Source organism: Miniopterus natalensis, chromosome 7 (genome assembly GCF_054644295.1).
Source record: "Miniopterus natalensis isolate mMinNat1 chromosome 7, mMinNat1.hap1, whole genome shotgun sequence".
NCBI classification, from domain to species: domain Eukaryota; kingdom Metazoa; phylum Chordata; class Mammalia; order Chiroptera; family Miniopteridae; genus Miniopterus; species Miniopterus natalensis.
In genome coordinates this window covers 70,798,499-70,821,598 of record NC_142087.1, presented here as the reverse complement: position 1 = coordinate 70,821,598, position 23,100 = coordinate 70,798,499, and the positions used below count along the sequence as shown (strand labels likewise).

The following is a 23,100-nucleotide window of genomic DNA, read 5'->3' as shown; positions in this document are numbered from 1 at the left end:
GGGGCGGCGGGAGGAGGTGGAGCGGCCGGGGAGGGGCGGTGCCGCGGGGAGCGGAGCGCGGCCTCCCGCCCCCAAGCGCTCCGGTGCCTTAGTCTGGGCGGTGACACCGAAGGCTCCCGCTCGCCGCCGAGCGCTGGCTGCCGCGTCGGGCCGGCCGGGGGCGCCGGGGCCGTGGGGCAGGTGGGGCGCCTCCCCGAGGGCGGGGCAGGGGCTGGGGCCGCCGACGCCGCGCTCCCCGCGCACCCGCGCTCCCCGCGCTCGCCCGGCTCCAGCGCCGCGCGTCTGGCGGAGCGGGTGGCGGGCGCGCCGGGACTGCCGGCAATGCTGCCGCCGCCGCCTTTGTAGGGAGCGCCGGAGCCCGCCGCCGCGAGAGGTCGGTGAGTTTCGGTTTGTTCCTCTGCTCTGCCCCTCCTGGGTCGGGGGCGGTGAGCGGGGCGCGCTCGGATGTCTGCGCCCCCCAGGCGGTCTCGCCCCGAGCCGGGAAGCGGGAAAGCAGAGCCGCCGCCTGGTGTTTTGAGGGGTGCCTTTCGGTCGGTGGATGGAGGTGGCGGGGCCGCAGGGGTTCCGGGGAGGGGAGCGCGGGGCACGGGGGGAGGCCCCCGGGCGCGGGGAGCGTTTGTCTGGAGCGCTGGCGGAGTTGGGCTGTCGGCTGGGGCTGGGGAAAGGGGCGGGGTGGGGAATGGCGCTGTCGGCGGCTCCAGCCGAGTCCTCGGATGCCCCCTGGAGCTCTGGTCCCAGGGAGCTGTCTCTTCCTTGCGCCGCGCGCGCCCCCACCCTGCACACACCCGAGTAGGTCCTCTCGGGAGCCCCTGTTGAGCGCCTTCCCCACCCGCAGAAGTTGCCCTTGCGCGCCACTCTGCGGCCCCGCGGCCCCTCGGGGGAGGAGGGGGGCGCAGTAGCGGGCCAGATGTTGGGGGGTCTTTTGTGCTCCTGGAAGGGCAGCGGCAGGACAAAGCAGGCTGGACTCGTGGGACGCTGCTCCAGAAGCGGCGCCCCCCGATCCCGCTTAGGGTGGGGGTGGGCGGGGGGGAGTGTGGCTTGGTTTTGGGAAGAGTAGAGAAATCGGCAGAAACGGTGACAGTGACTTGATGAGGCGGCAGGCAGCGTGAAGGAAAGGATGCTCGCGAACGCGGCGCTGGCGTGCCTGGCTGGGCGGGTGGCCGCGCGCCCCGCATTCCCGTGTAACCGGCCTTACCCAGGATATTCTGCTAGCGTGTGTTTGCCCCAAGATGTTATTCCCCGCTTTCTCGTATTTCTTTCCGGAGGGAGGGATTACAGTTGCTAGCCGAAGCGCTACCACCGGAGGAGGACTTGGGGGCGGGGGAGACTGCAGAGGAGTGGGGGGAGGTGGTTATTTACCCCGTGGAGACAATTAGGGAGCGTCCCGCCCCCTAGCCGCCCTCCCCCACCTCGCCAGCGCGCCCGCCGCACCGCCGGCGGCCGAGGGCGCTGGGCCGGCTGTGCGCGCTGCGCGTACCTAACCCTTACTGCATGTATTGCACTGCAGGCTGAACAAAGCTCAGACCCAACTGCGCTTCCTGCTAGGCAGCCTCTTGCCTCCCAAACGCGTACCGTTTCCACTTGATGTCATTACGCGGAAGGGGGTGAAAGGGACTCCGTGACACATCCAGGTAACCCCCAATAATCTGGGTAGCCGCCTGGGGTGTCTCTCTGGGTCATTTGGGCCAACAGTGTTTGCACGGGGCCGATCGGGTGGTTTCTGCACCGCACGGTTCCATTCCTATCAGCCAGGAGGATGAGTGGGGGCTGCTGGAAAGAAATCGCCGGTGACTTTAAACCTGCCTTTTGAAGAAGTCATTGAGGGCAAGGCGCAGGGTGCGTTTGGGGTTGTATACATTCCACCTGGTTTCTTTCGATGAGAATTTTGATACAGTCAATACATCGTCAGTGGTATCTGAATGTGGGGTTTGGATCTGTGCCTGCTTTCTTATCTGTAGTAATATATTTTGGCCTCAGTGGGATAGCCTTTGTTGAAAAGGTAATCATCGTAAGGCTGATTACAAATTTGACCAGTGCTCAACTAGGGCACTGGTCAGATGTAGTGACTTTCTTATGAAATAATGTGTCTCTGCCATCCCTTCCTTGTAAATAGTGTTTGCGAGATCAGTGTGCCAGCTGTAAGTTACTGGGAGGTGGAAGGGAGGGCTGTTGGGGGGAGCAGAAAGAACAGAAAACAGAGCTTTAGTTAAGTTTCCATTTATAAAGCTGTGAACCATTAGGCTCTCAGTCTGCATTTTATCTTTAGGTTGTTGGTTCTTTTCCAAAAACTCTGGCCTGTTCTTTTCTTTCCAAGGATAGTTCTGTTTTGCCGTCAACCTAACCAGATCTGGGGTTATCTTGATAGAGCTCACTGAAAACATAACCTTCAGATGTATTAGGACACCTTGGCATTGTCTCCTAGAGGGCAGAGTCCTGGCAACCTGCACAAGTAGCAGGGGGTAAGAATGGTTATGGACATGGGCTCGGGGTTTGTCTTGTAGGAAGGAGGGGTTGCTGAGGACCAAAGGCTACTGGTTACTGGTGTTCTCACTTGCTCTGCAGCAGTAGCAGCAGCATGGCCTCTGTGGCAGGTTCTCTCTTCACCATTTCCCCCCAAATCCCTTAAAAAATAAAATAAAACTTGAAAGATTTGTCATTCACCTCCGGGGTAGTTTTGTTTTGAAAGGTGACTTTAAAAAAATACAGGTGAAAGTGGCATTTATCTTTCTACTCAAAGCATGCAGGAATCCCTGGGAGAAGTGGGTGAGTTATCCAGTCCCAGCTGAAACAAAGGCCAAGGCTGTAGGAAGATCAGGTTTGTAATGCTGTTAGGATTGAGGTATTTTGACAGTTTTTATGTCAGCAATAATGCAGGGTGTGTGCTGTGTTCCTTCAAGAAGAAAAACCACGTGATGGGGTTATAGGGAGTGTAACAATGCAATAGAAACAAAGGGTGTGGTGTGTGTGTTTTTTTTTAACAGAAAAAATAAATACCTCACACACACAATTTCACATGGGAAAACAGCTGCCTGCACATGTAAATGCACGTCCAGGAACAAAGATGGTCATAGTGCAGTGTTAGGTTTCACTGTGGTTTTAAATTGTGTGCAGGGATAAATCATAATAAAATGTTGTATTGATGTTCTATATATATATTGAGGTGGAGGCTCCCCCACCCCCAGATGTCTGCAGTAGAGTGTTTGGGGCAGCCCTAGAGGTTATTAGACCAACCTTTGCCTCCAGAGCTCTTTCTACAACATTCATTTAATTCATTCAGCAGATGTTTATCTAGCACCTAATAGATAATGGGCCTTGTGATAAGGGCCAAGGGGTGAGGGTGGGGTGAAGAGACATAAAAATGAGCCACCTTCAGGGAGCTTACAAGGTAATGGAGAAATGATGACGTGGGAGATTCTAGCTAAGTTCAATGGCAGCTAGAGAGAGAGGAATAGTGGTATTGGACTTCTGAGGAGGGGGCATGTGATCTTTCAGCCTTTACTTGAATGCCTCTTTCATTGGGGAGCTCACTACTTGATGAGTGACTGGGCCTGTTGTTAGAAGGTGACCTTTTCTTCACAGCCTTTAAACTCTTCCGCTGAATTTCACGACTGGTTAGATTTCACTATTGTTGAAAGGTCATTCTGCTTTCATTCTTTGCTCCTTCAGGGTTGTCTGAATCTGCCTATCCTGTCAGCACCCTCTGTATTTCAAGGTTTTATTCAGTCCTTGCTGCACTTGAATTTTGAAACAAATTCTGCTTTTCTGAAGAATCGGATTTAGAAAACAGAAGTGGGGGCAAAGGGCTTTGCAGGTTTTGCTCTTTTTGAAACAGTAATGTATCAGCAAGATAGGTTAAGTTATGCTGCAGTAACAGATAACCTCCCAATCTCAGTGGCTGAGTCCAGTTTCTTTCCTCTGCTGTGTGTCCAGTGCCGTCAGCAGGTGGGTCCTGCTCGTTGCAGTTACTCAGGGACCCAAACTGATGTTGGTTTGATCTCAGGTGTACTGCAGCGTTGGAAAGGACTCTAAAGGATCTTGTTCTCATGCCATGATCTGACCCAGAAGTGACTTACATTGTTTCGGCCAGGACTAGTCCTGTGACCCCGTTTAGCCACAGTTCAGTATTTTTTGTACTGAAAAGGGAGAACAGGAGGTAAGTGAGTGGCATTTGTGGCTTCCACAAGTGATGTGGCCTAGACAGGGTTATAAAGTGTGTACCTACTGGGCCTTGCTCAGTGCTTCGAAAGTACTGGGCATTGCACCAGTATCAACTGAATGAATGAATGAATGAATGATGCATATCTTAATGAATTTAGTTCTACCCCAACCTCATATGACTGCACAATGGTCATCAAGTAAAAAATTATAATTTTATCTCTTTCTGCATATTTTGAGTAGTTTATTCTGAAGTGCTAGGCCAAGAGATATTTCCAAGGCTGGTTCTGGGAGGTTCAGTGCTTAGCATTATGTAACAGAGGTGGTACCTACAGACTTTCTCTCCCTCACCATCTGCCGCTTATCTAAGACTTCCTGAGTTTGTTTGGAACAGCTCAGGGTAGAAAAAGTGGCAAAGGGCCTACTGTCACCCAGGAGGGAGCCTCACCCAGCAAAGACTGTAGGGCAACAGATAGGACCTAGAGTGGGCGGGGATGTGTGTAAGGTGACCTTGGGTCACACTCTTGTTACATTGATGTTTACTAGGAGCAATTTGGGTGCGAGCTTTCTTTGGTCACAGGACTAATAGAACACCCAGAGAGTTCTGGGGCATTCATACTTTCATCAGCAACCATGGTGACTATGATGGTGTTAAGTTTTTATTTTATTTTATTATGTTTTTATTGATTTTAGAGAGTGAGGGAGACGGAGAGAGATAGAAACATCAATGAGAGAAACAGAAACATCAGCATCGATTGGCTGCCTCTTGCATGCCCCTTACTGGGAATTGAGCTTGTAACCTAGGCATGTGCCCTGACTGGGCATTGAAATGGCAACCTCTTGGTGCATGGGTCCACACTCAACTACTGAGCCACACTGGCTGGACTGGTGGTAAGCTTTAAGGGCTTCCTTGCCACACTCTCCTTGCAAAAAGTTGGGTGCTGTGATATAGGCATTGTAAAGAGTTGTGGATCAAGCAGTTAGTGGCTTGTAGAGAGATTTTGCTGTGGGAAGTGCTGGCCACTCAAATACCTTTGTTCATGTTGTAATAAGTACATGCATGGATTAGAAGTCCTCTTTATAAAGACAGGTCTCCATAGACGGGTGACATGGTGAACTGTTAGCCCCCGAGTCACAGTGCCTAGGGGACATGTGTTGGCCTAAGAATGCAGAGGCTGCCCTCTGGTCCAGCGTCCCTTGAGTGACAAAAGATTGCATCCAAGAAGGTTCTGAAGTGGGAGATGAGCAGCCAGGAAACCAGCAGGGGAACCAGGGATAGCCTTGCCCTCCAGGAACCAGCGCAGGGTTGGGCTGAGAGCGAGACACAGACTGAGAGGGAAAATGAAGCCCTGAGGGACTAGTCTTGGAATATATTTGGGAAGCTCCAAAATACATTTCTGTACTTTGTTTGGCCTCTGACGCCCATCACTTTAATTTCCTAACGAAGCGGGCCTCCAGGTAGAGGACACTTGTGGAGTGAATGCGGCCCGGCGCTGCCCCACGCAGGTCGGGACGCAGGAAAGGAGGAAGGCGTTGGCTTTCCTGCTCCTTCCCGAGGCTTCGGGAGCTGCACGGTGTGTTCCAGGGGTCAGCCTCAATGGTTGGAATCACGGTTTGGATAAAATAAGCACTTGTTCTATGTTGAAGGATTTTCTGCTTCTGGTTAACTTACTGTCCTTGGAAGATTTAAAGAGGAAGGCCTCGCGTCATATGCGGCTCGCGTGTCCTTGGGTGGTTCTCAGCCTGGGATTTCCTGGCCTAGACCCTGTGTGGCTGTGGAGGCTGGGGGGACATCCCTTGTGGAGTTGTGGGGGACTGCTTGTGCTCTGCTGGGAGTGGAGGGGGTGAGAGGGGAAAGATGCTTTATTCGCCACTTGATTTGTTAATTCCTGCATAGATTAAGCTCATTGCCAAAGTTCTGCATGATAAAACTCTAACGTCAGAGGCATTTCCTGGGGTATCAGACCTTCATGCAAAAAGGGTGAAATGCTGATGGGCCCCATGGGGCAAAGTCTTGATGCGGAATCGCAGATGCTGTTCTGTGCTTTCTGTGATTCTCTTTTCTCTTTCTGCTCCTCTACCCCCATCTTACTCCTACCTACCAAGGAAATGCAACTTTTCTGGCTTAGTTCCCATTTATAAATCCAGATAATCACACTGGATACACTCCTCACTGAACTTCTATAAGAATTGATGAGATTTTGGTAAAAGCTTTGACAGATACTGTGGAAATAGGAAGCATATTATTAATATTGGTATTCTATTTATAAACAGGTTACCTCTCCCTCCCTAGTGACAGTCCCCACATTTCCTTTAATTTCCATCCCTATAGCCACAACCTAGCTGACTGTGGGCTATTAGAGTGGGTACCCTTACTCCTGGCTTTCCCACCACCAATTCATATTACAAAGTACCCTAACCCTTAGGATGGTAGACTGTTTTAATTTTTCATTCCCTTGCTTAACTTTAAGTGGCTTCTGTGGCTTTTTTTTTTTTTTTTTGGAGGAGGGAAGAAGTTCATATTCTTTCTTTTAAAGTTATCCCCAGCTTAACCTCCAGACTTCCTTTCCAACTTTGACTTTCACTCTGCCTGACTTCAAACCGCCCCATTAGCTGGGTTGATTAACCCACTGTTCCACAAAAACGCCTTGCATAGCCTCTTTCTTAATTTTGGAACATTCTGTGGCCTATGGTGTCCTCTCCCTATACTCCATCTTTAAAGGTACACTCCCCTCTTAACTTGTTTAAAAAAGTTAACTATCACTTTAGACCCTAGCAGTCCTTCACTCCTTCAAAGTTCTTTGGCAAAATTGCCTCCATTTTTTCATTTCATCCCACATTCTTTCATTCATTCTACAGAGGGCACTTATCATAGATTGTCTTGTATCACCACCTAAGATTGATGTGCCTTTTTGTTTCTGTTTAATTGCAAAGAACAAACCCACTCAAGCTAAAGGGAAGAGTATTGAAAAAATGTCTCAGGGTGTCTTTTGTCATCAAGCCACGTATCACAAGAGTCCCAATGAGAACAGGACTTCCAGTCATTGCTCAGTTGGGGGAGAGGGTGAGTGGTACAGTTCTATCCAAGGGGCCTTTGAGTTGGCAGATGTGCAGATCAGGACCAGCAGATCTCAGTTCCTTTGCAGGATCCTTAAAGATAAAGACGGGATGAAGTTTGACCCTATTTGTACCCCCCCCCAATGTTTGTACAAAGTAAGGGCTCAGTAAATAACCGTTCACAACACAGAAATGATTTTGACCTGCTGTGATAAAGGAATTATAGATACTTTTGGTCTGTAGATTTAAAGGGACTTAAAGAGAGACTTATTTTTAACAGCTCTGCCTACTTGCATTAATAATGATTAGAAATTGAATCAAATTAGAGCTGCCAGGCTACAGCGTGCATACCAATGGTTGGGAGGCTACCAGTCTCACTGAGGATCATCATTCTAACAAAATGAATTGTTATTGGCAGTCTGTTTTTCAACTTCAATTAGCCTGCTTCTTCCGAAACAACAACCACCAAACCACTCTCTCCTTGGTGACATATGGCCAGCAGCATTGGAACTTTGCACCCCACCAGGTTACCCCACAGTCTCGAGGAGCAGACTGTGTGCTGTTTGGGTTTGACACCCGTGGGTAACAGTTGCCCAACACTGGCTACCACATCTTTCTTCCTAATTAACTTGTGGCCAGAGTTTGTGATAGACATCTGGTTTACCTCACTACTTTGGCATATTCACCCACATAATAGAAGCTCTTCTTTAACACCCGGGATGCTCGATCATTATGGATAGTGTTATTATGAAAGAGGAAATGTGTTCAGCTGCTTGGAGAAAATGGCCAGGAATACATTAACATTAAAATGTTCTCAGCTTGACAAATAGTGAATGGAACTAAGATAAATGTCCCCAAAACAAAGTATTTAGTGTGATTTTCTTTTGCAGTCCTATTGCTCTAGGGTAGGTTTGCAAATTGCTTCCTTGCAGGCTAATATGAGCTTAAAAGTGGTTGGAGAGCACTGGATAGATCTCTGTACTTTGTTGAGAGAATTTGCCCCCTTGTTGCCTGAGATATAAGGATTACTGTCATTTTAGGTAATAGCTAATTCAACCATGCAGGTAGAGAGCCATTTTTAACTAAGGTAACTACCTGCCAGTCCATCCCTGCTCCCCACTAACACTTGAGAATCCATCTATTCACCTGTGGTGGTGGGTAAAATAGCATTTGAAACACTGAACATCGGTGACTTAAGTACACAACTGTATTTATTAAATTTATTTAAATATTGAGAGCCTTCTGTTTGCCAGGCCTGATTCTGCACAGTTCTAACTAAAGCCTTGCTGTAACTTAATATGTGAACTTAACTCATAGTTAATTTGGTTTTCTGCTTTTTAGGCAATGGCAAAGCTAAAAGGGCAGAGAATAAAAGAAATGCGTCTGATACTTTTCTCTCTCAATTCTTGATCCCTTACCATATATGCCCACCTTATTGATCCTAATTCAGCTGAGTGGTTAAAAACATTTTGTTGATTTTTTTAGAGGGGGGAGGGGGAGAGAGAGAGGGAAAGAAAGAGAAAGAGGAGAGGGAGAGAGACAGAAACATCGATTTGTTGTTCCACTTATGTATGCATTCTTTGGTTGATTCTTATATGTGCCCTCACTCGGGATTGAACCCACAACCTTGGCGTATTGGGACAATGCTCTAACTAAATGAACTACCTGCCAGGGCTTCTAAAAACATTTTGAAGTGAGATGAGTTTGGTTTCAGATGTGAGCTCTTCCATAATGACCTTGAGTGAAGGAGGTCTGACTGAGCCTTTGTTTCTTCATCTATAAAATGGGGAACAATCTACCTACCTCTTGAGTTACTGTAAGAGTGAGAGCATTCACGTACAACGTTGTCACACACACTACATAAATGGCAGGTGTGACTGACGTCTATGTATTCACCGTCTACCACCCACCAGCCATTGTGCTGGTCTCTGGAATCTCAGATGAATTGTCATGGTCTGAACGGAAGAAGCTCTTAAACTAGCCAGGGAGATAACCACATCCAAATAACGACATCCTTTGGCCTTTATGAGGATTCCTTTTGTGTCATTGTCACTGGAGAGCCTTTGTAAAGCTTTGTTTAAATGGCCCAGAGTTGAAAATGATAGGCCTTCTCAGGAGGAAGCCAGAGAGAGCCACTTTTAAGACAGCCCACAGCCAAAGGGCACCACGTTGTTTTCTCCTGTGTGCAAGCCAAGGACCTCCTGTAGGGAACCTAGGGTCTGGACTCAGTTTGTCCAGGACTAAGAGGATACCTGAGTGGAGGCACTTTCCATTTTAAAACCAGCACAATCCCAGGAGAACCAGGGTAGGCTGGTCACCCTACTTAGGGGTCCTCGCCTTTTCTGTGATTGTTCGGAACCTGGAATCTGGCTTTGTGTACGTTTTACATGGTTAGAGGCACAGCCACCCTTAGAGAAGAGGCAGGCGCCGGCAGGCAGGATAGACAGGTGGAGACCTGCAGTCGCACTTGCCAAGTGCGAGTGACGTAGAAGGCAGCGCTGGCTGTATGTGAGTGATCTCACTCTTAATAGTCTTTCCCTTTACTTATGAATCTGCCTTTTGGAATAGGATTTTTATTATTTTAAAGAAGAGAGCTGTTTAATAAAGGCAGGAAAGCTAGACTATACAATTTAAACATAGAGTTAATGGGATCTTTAAGAAATTACAGTTAAACAGTGGTATTTGCTGTGCTTGGTAGGGTTGTGGCACAGGGCTTGGTACATAGCAGGCGCTCAAATACTCGTTGAAGGAATGGTGGAATCAATTTGTTCTTCAGAAATAATTTCAAGAGCTGAGTTCTAGTTCAGGCTGGATTGGTACTTATAGGATTTCAGTCTGAGCCCTTCGAGAGTTGACTGGAAAATGCATGAACCTAGACCTGCTCTGAGTTTCTCGTTGCACTGATGTCTTGAGTGTATTTATGTATGAACTGTGCTCTTCTTGACTATTTTTTTTCTTCTTGGTGGAACCACACGGTGCTAGCAGATAAGTTGCCTTGCCCTTTTGCAGGTAGGATGCTTTTGGAACGTGCCCATGTTATGAGCATGAGCATAGTGGGGACCGTGATGGGGGTGCTTGTGTACACAGTGCCCAGTGCTTTCCTCCCAGAGGTAAGGGAGAGACTTCCTAATGTGTCTGTTCATGCCCAGGAGGGGCTGGGAAGGGAACCAGGACTGTTCTGTTCTACTGAGTGTCGATATCTTAAGCTCTGACTCCAATTTGCTGGTATTCTTTCCCTCTGAATCTCTAACTGGTGGGATTGATGGTGTGGGGGTTCAGAGCTAGTCAACCCAAGATGTGCTTCTGTGATTTGTGGGTTGTTTTGAGCTAGTGGCAATTTTAGCTTCAGGTTCGAGAAACTTCTACCCTCCCCTTTAACTTACCTAGAACTTGAAATAGGGGCACTGGCCATAATAAGAGATTATCAGGGAACATTTTTTTTGACCCACCTATGTGGCAGGGCAACTTTTATTTACTAAACACTGCTCTTGGCATCCTACAGTGACCCTTTGAAGCCCCCAAGGTGCATGACCTGCATGACCTCATCCTTAGCTCAGGATGTCTTACGCACTTCGATCCCCCTTTCTGTCTCTGAACTTCTGCATGGTGTGTGTGGGGGTGGCTCTCTGACTTTCTCATGTGCTAGGGTTCCCGTGCATATGTATGTATCAAATTCGGTTATTTTCTCTTGCTAACCTTGTCTTGTGTCTCATTTGATTATTGGACCAGCCAGAAGAACCTGAAGGGTAGAGAGAAGTTTGTTCCACCTCCTCAGTGGCAACTGATACGACCCTTGGATAAGCCACCACTTTTCTACTGTTTAGCTGATGCCTCAAATAATAACCCTTTGTGTTCTGTTTCTTCTTTGGAAGTGCAGCTGTTAATCTGGGGATGTTAGGTTGGTGCAGGCTGGACCTGCAGCCGATTGCCAGCAACGGTAATGAGCTGGCTGGTCACCAGCTCTGTGAATCCCACGCACAGAGCACCTGAAGGCAATCGCTAGACATTTACGTCACTCTTTCAGTCAGATTTCCTTGTAATTGTTACGTATGCCAAGATATATTCATTTAGGTTCCCTGCGCGATAAGCCGGCTTTCCTCATGGTCTATTACCTCGTCTAAGAAAAAGGGGAATCTTTTAGACAAACAGGATTTACTTAATAAATAACCTTTATTTCTGTGCACAGAATGCTAAATACCAGCTCCAAGAATTAGTGTTTCTTTGCGGAGTCAGTAGTTGACTTATTTTTTCTAACATTGGAGTCCGGTCTATCAAAAATTAATCGTTCACACACCTTGGGTTTATGACAAAATAATAAATAAGGTATTTGAGAATTGCATCCCTTGGTGGTCGTACTTCCCAGTGAGAAAGTCATTGATTTACGGAAAAATATTTTTACTAAGAAGTTAAAAAGAACACGCCAGATTTTACCCCAGACTTACTTCACCTTATTTGTGGAACCTGTCCGTAGCTATGGCAAAACCTCTCTTTACTGTGCTCCTTAGGATAACTTTAGAATTCCTGGTAAATGAGCCATGAGCCTGAACGGGGTTCGGCCTAGTTCCAGGGGCCTCCGCTTTGGTGTCATTCCCCGCCCCTGACTTCCCAAGGCCGTGGGCTTCTGTTACCGCTTTCGGGAAAGGCGAGGAGGTTTCCCTTAGGCTAAAACCCTAGACGTGAGTGACTGCTGGCCTGCAGCCTGCATTCTCACCCCACCGTCGGAGGAAGTGGCTCTGACTCCCCGACCCCCTCTGGGGGCTGCCGGCCTCTTCCCTCATTTTAACTTCTGAGATTCTCACTTGTAAAGAAGCAAATTTCTTCCTTTTATGAGGCTTTTTAGTGCTATGTGACTGGGGTCGTTCGATACGATCTATAGTACTTAACAGCTAAATAGGCTTTGTTTTCCCAAAGCTGATCTCAGTTCAAATAAGACAAGTAGAGAGAGAACAACAGTTGAGGGAGGAAGACTGAGTAAAAGGGACAATGGGGCCCGGCCGGCGTGGCTCAGCGGGTGAGCGTCGGCCTGGGATCCAGGAGATTGCGGTTCGATTCCCCATCAGGGCACATGCCTGGGCTTCAGGCTCGATCCCCAGCAGGGGTGTGCAGGAGGCAGTCGATCATTAAGGACTCTCTCATCATTGATGTTTCTATCCCTCTCTCCCTCTCCCTTCCTCTCTCTGAAATCAATAAAGATATATTAAAAAAAAAAAAAAGTATGTGCCAGAATCGAACCCAGGACCCTTCAGGACCTTTCAATCTGCAGGCCGATGCTCTAACTATTGAACCAAACTGGCTGGGGCAGGAATATGGTATATATTTTTTAAATATCTTTATTGATTTCAGAGAGAGGAAGGGAGAGGGAGAGAGATAGAAACATCAATGATGAGTCATTGATCGGCTGCCTCCTGTACGCCCCCTGCTGGGGATCAAGCCTGCAACCTGGGCATGTGCCCCAACTGGGAATCAAACCCCAATCTCCTGGATCCTAGGTCGATGCTCAACTGCTGAGCCATGCCCGGCTGGGCTGGAATATGGTATTTTTAAAATTCAATTTTAGCTTCAAAATCAAGAACAACTGTTTTACATGGTGATGTTGGCTGTGTAATTAAAAACATCTTGCCAAAAGCAAATTACAATTGTTTTTAATAATGTTCTACAAAATGACATGGAAGTTGATCAGATATTTTCTTTCCCAAACTAGGTTAGATTCCACAATTTATAACAATTTTGGGGTTGGGGAAACTAACTATAGTAAAATATAATAGTATTTATTTTATGCTTCAGGCACAGTGCTAAGGGCTTTAAGTGTGGTATCTGGGAGGCAGTTGAGTCTGGAAAGTTAGGTGACTTGTCACGTGGTGAGTTTATGCCAGAGCTGGGATATGCCAGACCCTGACAGTCCATGTTCCTTAGTGCACCCTGGGACCCACATTCATAATTGGGATTAAGAACTGAAAAAAGTGAAGACTTAAAGCAAACAGGTTCAGTGTAACATAATTTAAGTGGTCTGACGTCTAAACTATCCTGTCTTTGGGAACAAAGATGGATGGTTTTGGTCAACCACTGAATCAGTTTGATACTGACTTTGAGGCCGAGCTGTTTGAAAGAGTCGGTGATGGGTATTGTTGGGACATTTGCAGTGAGATTTCTGCTTATTACTGGAGCTTTGCCCCATGCTAACACGTTTCTGTAAAGTCTGGTGTTGTGAAATGTTTCTGGAGGGACCACTTGACAGAATGCTGCTGTGTGAGAGATTCGATCAGATGCTGGGAGCTGGAAACTTTCATGACTACAGCATTAAAAAATATGTTTCAACAAAAAACCCCTCCTACCCTACCCCAGTTACTGTTTTCCCCCATATCAGAAAGTGGAATAAATCATATCTTTTCATTTTGTCTTTGCTTTGTTCATGAAGTTCCCTTTCCATGGAACACTCCCAACTCCCCCCCAAAAAACCAAAAAAACAACCCCCACAACATCTTGATGTAAAGCTGTAAGTATATTCTTCAAGATTTCCTTCTCATTTCACCTGCCCGGTGGGTCCTCCCCCAACTTTCTCAGGCAGAATTAATTTTCCTTCCATTTGTTCTTTTTAATCCCACTTACCCCTGTGTCTGATAATTCTGAATATGGTTGCTTCCCTGCTCCATTGTGAATTCTTTGTCTTTAGGGACCTTGCTTTGTTTAGGAGTTTGGATGAATGAATGGAGGAACAAAGAAACAAATGAATGAACAAACTATCGATAATGTGGATTTGTGGGGATTAATTAGAGTGTATGTTAGTGGAAAATGGCAGTAGACTTGAGCATTGACCTGCTATGTGATTGTGGCAACTGGCTAGATGCTTACCAAATTTCAGCATTATTGACATTTGGGAACCGATAATTTTTGTTGTAGGGAAACTGCCCTGTGCACTGTGGGATGTTTAGTAGCATCCCTGTACTTACTCTGCCCGCTAGATGCCTGTTGCCCAGTTGTCATAAGCAAAGATGTCTCCAGACATTGCTAGACATTGCCAAATGACCCAGGAGTCAAAATGACCTCTGGTTGACAACCACTGTACCAAACTACTTTCTGCATCTACATACAACAGGATGTATGGAGAGATGAGAGGTAGTTAGGAGTGGGTGCCTTTCCCACACTTGCTGTCTTTCTCTTATTTTGGCCACCTGCAGGGGTGTAACAGAGAACTCTGAAGCCCTAGAGTGTGATGGAGCCACAAGGTGGAAGGAATTGGGTCCTGAATGACAGTGTGGAGTAGAGCCTCCCTTACCAAGCTGCACTGGAATGCAGTGTGAAGTAGAGATTAAACCATCATTGCCTTAGGCCAGTGAGGCTTGGGGGTGCTTATTTAGGCAGGCAGACTGCCTTGCCTAAAGTTCAGTCACACTTGGCATGAAGAGATCTTGCCGAAGTAGCCATGCTTGTATTCCAACTAGTGAATAAAAATAGAGCTTCCAACCTTGGGAAAAGAGAGATTTTTTTTGGTTTGTTCTTGTGTAGCATCAGTCCTATTGCCATAATTCTTATAATTTCTATTTTTATCAGAAAATAGATGATGATAAATATGAATGTGTTATTCTGCCAGTCTAATCATTTTGACATGTCAATAATGAGCAGCTTTGAGCTATAAATTATTTCGGTAAAAGATAATAAAGCATTCAAGTGTCCTGGCAGTTTTCATTTTACTGTGTATGAATATATACCTGCAACACAAGTTCAAGTTGAGATATTTGTGGCAATTTATGTATAATGCGTTCTAACAATTTTGAGGGAAAATGACTGATGTTGATAGCCCCCAGTCACAGCTCTCCCCACACCGTTCATAGGTAAATTACTGTATGATGTGATAGGCTTTGGAACGGACTCTCATATCCTCAGTGCTGCCGAATACTGTGGATTAGTGTCCTTTAAAAAGCTGAACTTAAAATCTTGCATGTCAGACTCAATTCAGTGCATTGTTCTAGATTTCTTTTGCAGCAATTAATTGTATTTGTGGTTGTGTCTAGGCAGAGCTACTGGCCAAAATGTGTAAGTCAACCAGCTTCATTTGGCACCCATCTGGATGACAACAGCGGGGTTGTTTGTGGGAAACAACGGCTGTTTGTGGGCCCGCTCTTGATGGCTGAAAGCTTTGTGTTTGATTCAACGGTCCATTTTCACAGCATTCAATCCATTGTACAAAGAGCCACCCCCGGTGAATTTCACCCTACCTGTCAGTCAGTCAAAGGATCCCTGTCAGGGATTAGAGCAAATCTTGCTTGACAATTTTAAGATGGTAACGTCTCTCTTTCTAGTATAAATCCTGCTAGGCATCTGAACTGCCAAATATCTGATTCCTGTGGTGTTGTGTGTTTTTTCCCCCCATAAGAAACATTTTCACAATGATACTAGGACTAGCTAACACGTATGGCACTAATTATGTGTGTGCCCTGCTGTGTTTTGCATTATAGTATATGCATAATTCTCACAAAGTCTTATGGGGAAGGTACTATTAATATCTCTAATTTATTTACAAGAAATTGAGGCACAGAGAGGCCAACTGACTAAGGTCATGAAGTGAGTAACTAAGGACAGAAATGGAAAGAATGCATGAACGAAAGACATTTTAGAGACAAAATTAGTAGAATTTTGGAGACTGGTTAAATGAGAAGTGGGAGGTAAATAGGTTTTCAAGTATGAAGTCTTGGGTGGATTAGAACCCAGCCCCGAATGGCTCCAGAGTTTGTGTTAGAAGCCACCAGGTGTGCTACCGCAGACCTTTCATTCTGTTAAGGACACTCACTCTCTCTGAGATGCCCTGTATTTTCATGACTTCAGCTAACATCTGTGTATGTTGATTAAAAAGAGTTATTGATATTATTGCAAAGGTTTCTTTCTTTTTGCGTGGGCTGAGCATAATTTCCCAAAGTAGCTGTCAGCTGATGCTCCTGTGTCTTCCATGACTCTTGGCATAATGCTTCCTCGTAACAAGGTGCTAACTTCCTTAGATTTTTCATACAGAGATGCTCCTTTAAGAGGTTACCTCTGTAGGAGTAGGAACACAGGTACACAAGGAACTCAAATGCCAGGTGGCACTGGATGAGTGCTATTGGAGTTCAGAGGGGGAAAGATAACCTCTTCCTGGAGGCTTCATGGAAGAGGTGGCCTTTGACGATGTCCTCGAAGGGTAGGCAGTAATCTGGACATGTGGGCAGGTGGAGTGGCGTTCCAGCAGAAGCAAGGAGGTGGTAGGGGAGGGTGGATCTTATGTTCTGGACAACACCTAATGATCATAGAGCTGTGAGCCAGACTAGTAGGAAAGGATGGGAAAGGTTGGTGGGAACAGGGACTTTGGATTTGTTTGGCAGGAAGCAATCAATGGTTTGGGGGCTGGGAAGGATGTGGGTATGAAGCTGTGCATTCCGAAGTTTAATCTGGCAGCAGGCGATACGGATTGGAGCAGGAAAGGACAAAGGTGGGGAGACCAGCCAGCCGAGATCCAGAGAAGATACAGTGAAGATCTCCACCCCAGGGGAGGGTGACAGAAATGGAAAGAATGCATGAATGAAAGACATTTTAGAGACAAAATTAGTAGAATTTTGGAGACTGGTTAAATGAGAAGTGGGAGGTAAATAGGTTTTCAAGTATGAAGTCTTGGGTGGATAACAAATACAAAATTGCACAGAAAAGGTCAGATTTGGGAGAAATCAAGGGTTCCCTTTGGAAATGGCGTTTCATAGACATAGCAGAGCTGTGCTTTCGAGAGTAATCCCATCCAGATGGTCATTATGAGTCTGAGGTTGAACCACGTTGCCAAGTGGAGGAGAGGGCCTCTAGGGAGCCGGCTGTGGAAGGACACAGGCCGAAAGAATAAAGTCTGATTTCTGGAGCAGAGGACACACGTTTATTGAAAACTAAGAGTGAAGTGTGAAGTGAGGTGTGACTTTGCGTTATGGTGTAGCTTAGTTTATATATTTGTTAACCCCCAGTTTTGTTATGATTTCTCCTAGATTTAAAGTGTTTTACAGACAGTGCGTGGAGAATGTTCCACATGGAACCTTGCCTGGAATATTGGGACTCTGGTTGGAAGACCCTCTGCTCATCTCATCTGATCTGGCTGCTAACACATCAGCCCCTAGACATGCTGCGGGCTAACCTTCTTTCCTCCCTTTAGGATGCCACCTTCTCTTTCTTCCCCTGTCCTTCTGTTCAAATCTTAACTCTTTCTTTAATATGCCACTCATGTCCTCTCTCTGAATCCCAGATCACAGCAGCCACCAGTGACCACGGCTGCCGCCTGCATCTCATAGATCTTAGTGTGCGTCCTGGGGGTGGCCAGCTGCTGACCTGGGATAGATGTGGGTCCTTTGAGGGCTGTGCCCACCTTATGCGTATTTGCATTCCAGGTACCCCGTTTATATATTTTTCACCAGTAAATGTCATGAGCTGTTCTATCTCTAACTAGTTCTTAATCTTCATAAAGACGTCAGCAATCTTCTACTTTTTTAGTGTCCCCCACGCTGTTTGGATTATGGTATCTTCATGCTACTGGTTGGTTAAGGACTGTGTCATCAGGGAATTTTCTTTTCTCTTTGGGGACCCAACATCTTGCTGGATGACTTGTGTACCTGCAGTGAGAAGTAAAATATATTGGTAACCACCGTTGGCTTAGTTTATATTTGTCTACTGTTCAAAAGACATATTGATCGAATTGGGGCACATTACCCTGAGTTTTGCCTTTGGTTTCATGTAAGGTGTTGGGGGTAGGTTTTCAGGGCCCAAAATACTGTACTCAGCACCCAAATGGGTAAAACAGTGAAAGAAGCTCAAAATTAGTTTTAACATTTCTGAAATTAATCAGACACAATTCACCTAGTGTGGTTTGAGGGATGGTTGTGAATAAACTGAGTGAACTCTGCTTGTTAAGATAGATTTGGAAAATACTTGGGAATGCAGTGGCTCTAATTTTCCTTGCATGGGAACTGTTTACTGAAACAATCTCGTCAGCCTCAAAGCCTCTAGTAATTAGTACCAACTAGTTAGACTCTGCTGCCCTGCACGCTGGCCTGTTCCATTTTCTCAGAGAAAAAGTCCACTTTATTTGGGTTTTGGAGAAAGAACTCTTATGCTTTCAGAGAACATGTTAGTGGACTGATATTTAAAACTGGCTTCTGAATAATCAGAGTTTAGTGTGTTGGCAGAAAAAGAAGCACATGGCGCTGGAAGGCCTCCCACTGTGAGATAGGAGGCCTACCCTCTTTTAAGTAGCAGATTGCAACATTTTGAGTAAAATTTTAAATATTGACTATCTTTGAGTTGAGTTTATAAGTTAAAGAGGTAATTGCTAATGTGGACTTGGCAGTAACTCAGTCCAGAGCATTTTGTGAAGCTCTATATAAGTTACCCAATTTAATTCTCAGAATCATTCAGCAGTAGGTTCTGTTTTTGTCCCCAGTTTTTGGATGACCAAACTGAGGCACAGAGAAGTTTAGGAGCTTGCTCGGGATTATGCTGCCGAGGGGCAAGCCCGACGGAAACCCCAAACCTGGTCAGTGGTAGCATTGGTATGCCAGTCCATTACAATACAGCGGGCTCTCTTTTTCTTTTCTCCTTCATTTTCACCTGAGAATAAGTGTATTAATTTTTATTTATTATTTATTAATTTTTAGAGAGAGACAGAGAGAGAGAGAAACACACTGATCTTTTGCCTCCCATACATGCCCCGACCGGGGATTGAACCCACAACCTAAGTACGTGCCCTGACCGGGAATCGAACCCGCATCTTTTCGGTGTACGGGACGGTGCTCCAACCAACTGAGCCGCCCGGCTGGGGCTCCAGCAGGTTTTCAAACTTTGCAGAAGCAGTTACTGTAGCAGAAGGGGGAGGAGGGAGAGAAGAGGAAGAACTAACAATAAACGTCTTTAGTTGGTAATTTCTGGATACGAAGATGAACTGATGTTAGCGTCTTCATCGCATTCCCTCTGTGCTCTGGTCACAGTGGAGTTGTAATTAATTATCTTATTGTGCCTGTGCCGTTTCCACACCAAAAATTCGCCTGGACGTTAGAGTGCCGCACGCTGTGGCTGCTGAAGTCGCGGTGGTGGCGATTATGGTCAGGACACGGGATTACGGCCAGGACACGGCGAGATTACGGCCACGACACGGTGGGAGGACATGGTGGGATTACGGCCAGGACACGGTGGGATTATGACCAGGACTCGGTAGGATTACGGCCAGGACACGGTGGGAGGACACGATGGGATTACAGCCGGGACACGGTGGCGCGGGAGCAGAGCCCGAGGTTATTCCGAGGGAGGGCGCTTCCGGAGGCCCCCGAGCGCTTTGCCAACGTGGGGCGAGCGGGGAAGGAAGGAGCCCTCACTGCGCATCTGTGATACAAATGCAGATGGGAGCGTTTCAGGACTATTTTAGAGATTAAAATGAGATGAATTGATAAATACTTTTTTTTTAATATATCTTTATTGATTTCAGAGAGAGGAAAGGAGAGGGAGAGAAGATAGAAACATCAATGATGAGAGAGTCATTGATCAAGCCCACAACCCGGGCATGTGCCTGACCGGGAATCGAACCCTGATCGCCTGGATCCTAGGTCAACACTCAACCGCTGAGCCACGCCCGGCCGGGCTGAATTGATAAATACTTTTTAGATACCCTATTTAATCGTTAAAGTGGGAACCCTAAGAGCCGCAAGGATAAGCAATTCCTTATCAGTGTGCTTTTATGTCAGGTGTGGAGAACCCTACGTGTCGTTGACCTTTTTATGAAGTCGCCTTGGTATTGCCCGCTCCTTACTTTCTTAAGTACTTCTCTGTCCTGCATTTTTCCTTCATGTAACGACAAGGCAACATACTACTTTTCATTCATTTGTAGTTGCTTCTGAAGTGGGGACTCACTCTCGTGACCTGAAGTGGCCTTTGTGGGTGCCCAGTGCTCTGTGCGTCCGCTGAGGGTGACCGGCTGGACTTAACCTCTGTCTTGGGGTCTCTGAGCTGACAGTGAGCAGGTGTGGCTGCTCTTGAGACATTGAATCAACAGAGGAAAATAGAAGTATTGGAAAATATTAAGTGCTTTTTTTTCTGGGGGGAACACCCCTGAACGTAACACAGACATGTGTTGTGAACCTTTGGCAGCTCTTGAAGGCCAACCTCTGTAGCCTGCATCTTGTTCTGGAAGCCTCTGCTGGCTGCCGGGACAGGACTGGGGGGGAGAGGAAACTCCCTCCATTCCTTACCATGAGTCTCCTTGGACCCTGTGTGACAAACAGGTGACTGGGCATCTAGATGGTCCCTGGGGCTCATTAAGTTCTTAGAAGGTGAGCAAAGTGGATTTAATATATAGTTTGTTTTAGGGAGTGGATCAGTTTAAGGTGAAATTTACATAACAGTAGAGCAGTATTTTTATTTTTATTTTTCGGTGCATTTTGTGTCTGCTTAGGGTACCACAGGTTTCCGCAGAGAATTTGAATGCTCTGGGCATTTGTAACTGTCTTATGGGATTTAGGAGCATTATTTTACATTTTTAATGATTACCGTGAGTTACCGTTGTTTGCTTTTCGTGGTGTATTGCTGTTGGTATCAGGATTTATTGGATGCCGGGTTCGTGGTCAGGAATGGATGCCTGAGTGGTTAAAAAAGAAAAAGACTTGTCAAATATCTCGTTGCTCCCCCTCCCGCTGCCGGGAACACAGATAAAAAGCAGTGTGAGTTGTGGGTTCGGTTTGCCATCGCATTGCCTTTGTACCGCGTGGGTGACTCTCGAGTTGCACGCTTGCTTCCTAAGCCCCTTAGCTAGCCACTAGGTCTCTAGGAGCCCTCTCCATCAGTGCTTGTGACATTTGAATGTGTGGTGGAAAGAAAATATCCCGATAGGCAGAGCTTTTAAAAGCTGTGCACGAACCCTTCCCACTCCCTCTCCCCCGGTCTTAAGGGACCTGACTGAGCCAGTTTAGAACGAGCCCCCCAGTCTGTTGGTTTGGTTCCTGCTTGTTTAAGTGTCACTGCTGACTTGCCAGAGCACATTCCTTAGTTCCCAAGGTGATGGGCTCTCTGACCATGGCCCTGCTAAGCCATGGGGACGCGGGGGCAGGTGGTGGAAAAGCAAGATCTGTTGCCTTGGAGAAGGTCGCAGGCTCGAGGGGACACGCGTGTGCACCCCCAGTGTCAGTAGAAAGTGGGGAACGGCACTGCAGGAGCATCCTGGGGGGGAAGGGGCACAGGGCGGGGGGACGTCGCAAAGCCCTCCAGGAGGAAAAGAAGAGGGAACAGAATGTGCACAGTTTGGAAAAGCAAGATAGGGGGTGGAGAAGAGGGTGTGGGTCAGATGAGGTTGCAAATGTAACCAAATCACCAAAAGACCCCCTAGGCCCTGTTGGGCTTGTGGGCCCCACCCCCTTATGAAAAAGGAGTGAGTAGGATATTGGAAGCTGTGGTGTGGCATCAGCGGACTTGGCAAGGCCTGGGAAACAGGACAGGAGGTGTGGGTGAGAGCCCCAGCTCTGCCAGTTACTCTGTAACGTGAGCAGGTGTTTTGAACATCTTTGCTGCCATCTCTTGATCTGCAGTATGGGGACAATGGGGGCGCCTCCCCTGAGATGTCCCAAGGATAAAGGAGTCACCAGATGTCAAGCCCTGGCATGGAGCAGCCCCCCCTGAGGGCTGGTGGGGATCTGACTTGTCATTTAGGAACAGTTCACAGGAAGGTTGAAATGAGGGAGAGACTGGAGACGAGAGACCTGGTTCGCAGGGTTTTTGTGGTCTGGCCAGCAGTTCCCAGTGAGATACTCCCTTTGGGACGCTGATCCTCTGAGCTGTGGAACATCCCTGCCTGCTTCTCCACTAGCCTCGAGTGGCTGAAGGAACAGACCACAGAGAAATTTTAGGAGGCAGAATAACCAGGGCTTGGTGGAACCTCAGAAGCGTTATACTATCTTGTCTTTTGGATGACAGGGTTACTCCAGTGCCCACTTATTCTAACAGGGAGGTGGGGAGCTGAACCTCAGCTGGCCAGCCTGCCTTGCAATCTAAAATAAAGTGGCCATTTTTAGACTTTTCATGCAGGTTTCTTTGGGGAGATGTGGACAGATAGCGTGGGGACATTTGCCTTCAATTTAAAATGAGTTTCCTTGGAAATCTATTGGACTGTGTGTCTAAACGCTAATGTTGAGCAAAGTCTTTTCCGAGACACAAAAGTGTTAGTCCATTATGAACCTTTTTGAGGCAAGAGAGACTCTGGGTACTAAATCCCACAAGTACTCTAAAGTACTAAATTCCTAGCAGCGGGGGATTAGCGAGGACTTGGGTTTAGTCAGTCTGCAAAACAATTCAGCAAAGTATAACAAGGCAACGGGGGGGAATCGTATTGCTTTTTTGTGCTCCCTACCAAGTTTGTCACATGGATTAGTCATTTAGATAGGAACAGCCATGAATCACTGCTCAGAGTTTCACAGTTAATTTTGGTCCCGGAAGCAATTTCCTTTCAAAATTTCGAGCTGTAGTTATCATTAATGAATTTAACATTATGAAACCCAGAGAACTGCTAATTCATTATGAAATAAGTAGACATTTAAATCTGAAAAAGAAACCTTAAATTTTTTTCGGTGGTGGTCAGTATTTTCAAACTGACAAAATGTGGAATGGCTTTTTGCAGGTGTCATTTCCCAGGGTGGTTAGTGGGTAGGTATCGGGGATCTATGTGCCCGGCATCTTGGCTGCAGGTTTGGGGGCATGAAAAATGAAGTCCAGATTTCTCGGTGACCAGGGACTAGGTGTTTCCCAGAAGAGAAATATGGAAATATGTGGAAAAGACAGCTGATTAGAGTCAGAACTCCCCACCCAAGTTTCTTATCTTCAGTGCTTTTCAGCTTAAGCCTCTCAATCTGATTCTTT

The 23,100-nt window shown here is 46.7% G+C and overlaps 1 protein-coding gene across 3 annotated transcripts in view; it reads left to right on the top strand.

Moving 5' to 3' along the window:
* The first annotated feature begins 245 nt into the window (after positions 1-245).
* RNF152 (ring finger protein 152) overlaps positions 246-23,100 on the top strand; it is a 63,633-nt gene continuing 40,778 nt past the window's right edge. The window contains exon 1 of one of the 3 annotated variants that reach the window (XM_087819139.1): positions 246-373. The gene's annotated coding sequence lies outside the window, so the exon portion shown is untranslated. Of the gene's footprint in view, positions 378-1,484; positions 1,632-23,100 lie in introns of those variants that run through there. The other 2 variants (XM_087819140.1, XM_016223526.2) reach the window with 2 other exon arrangements.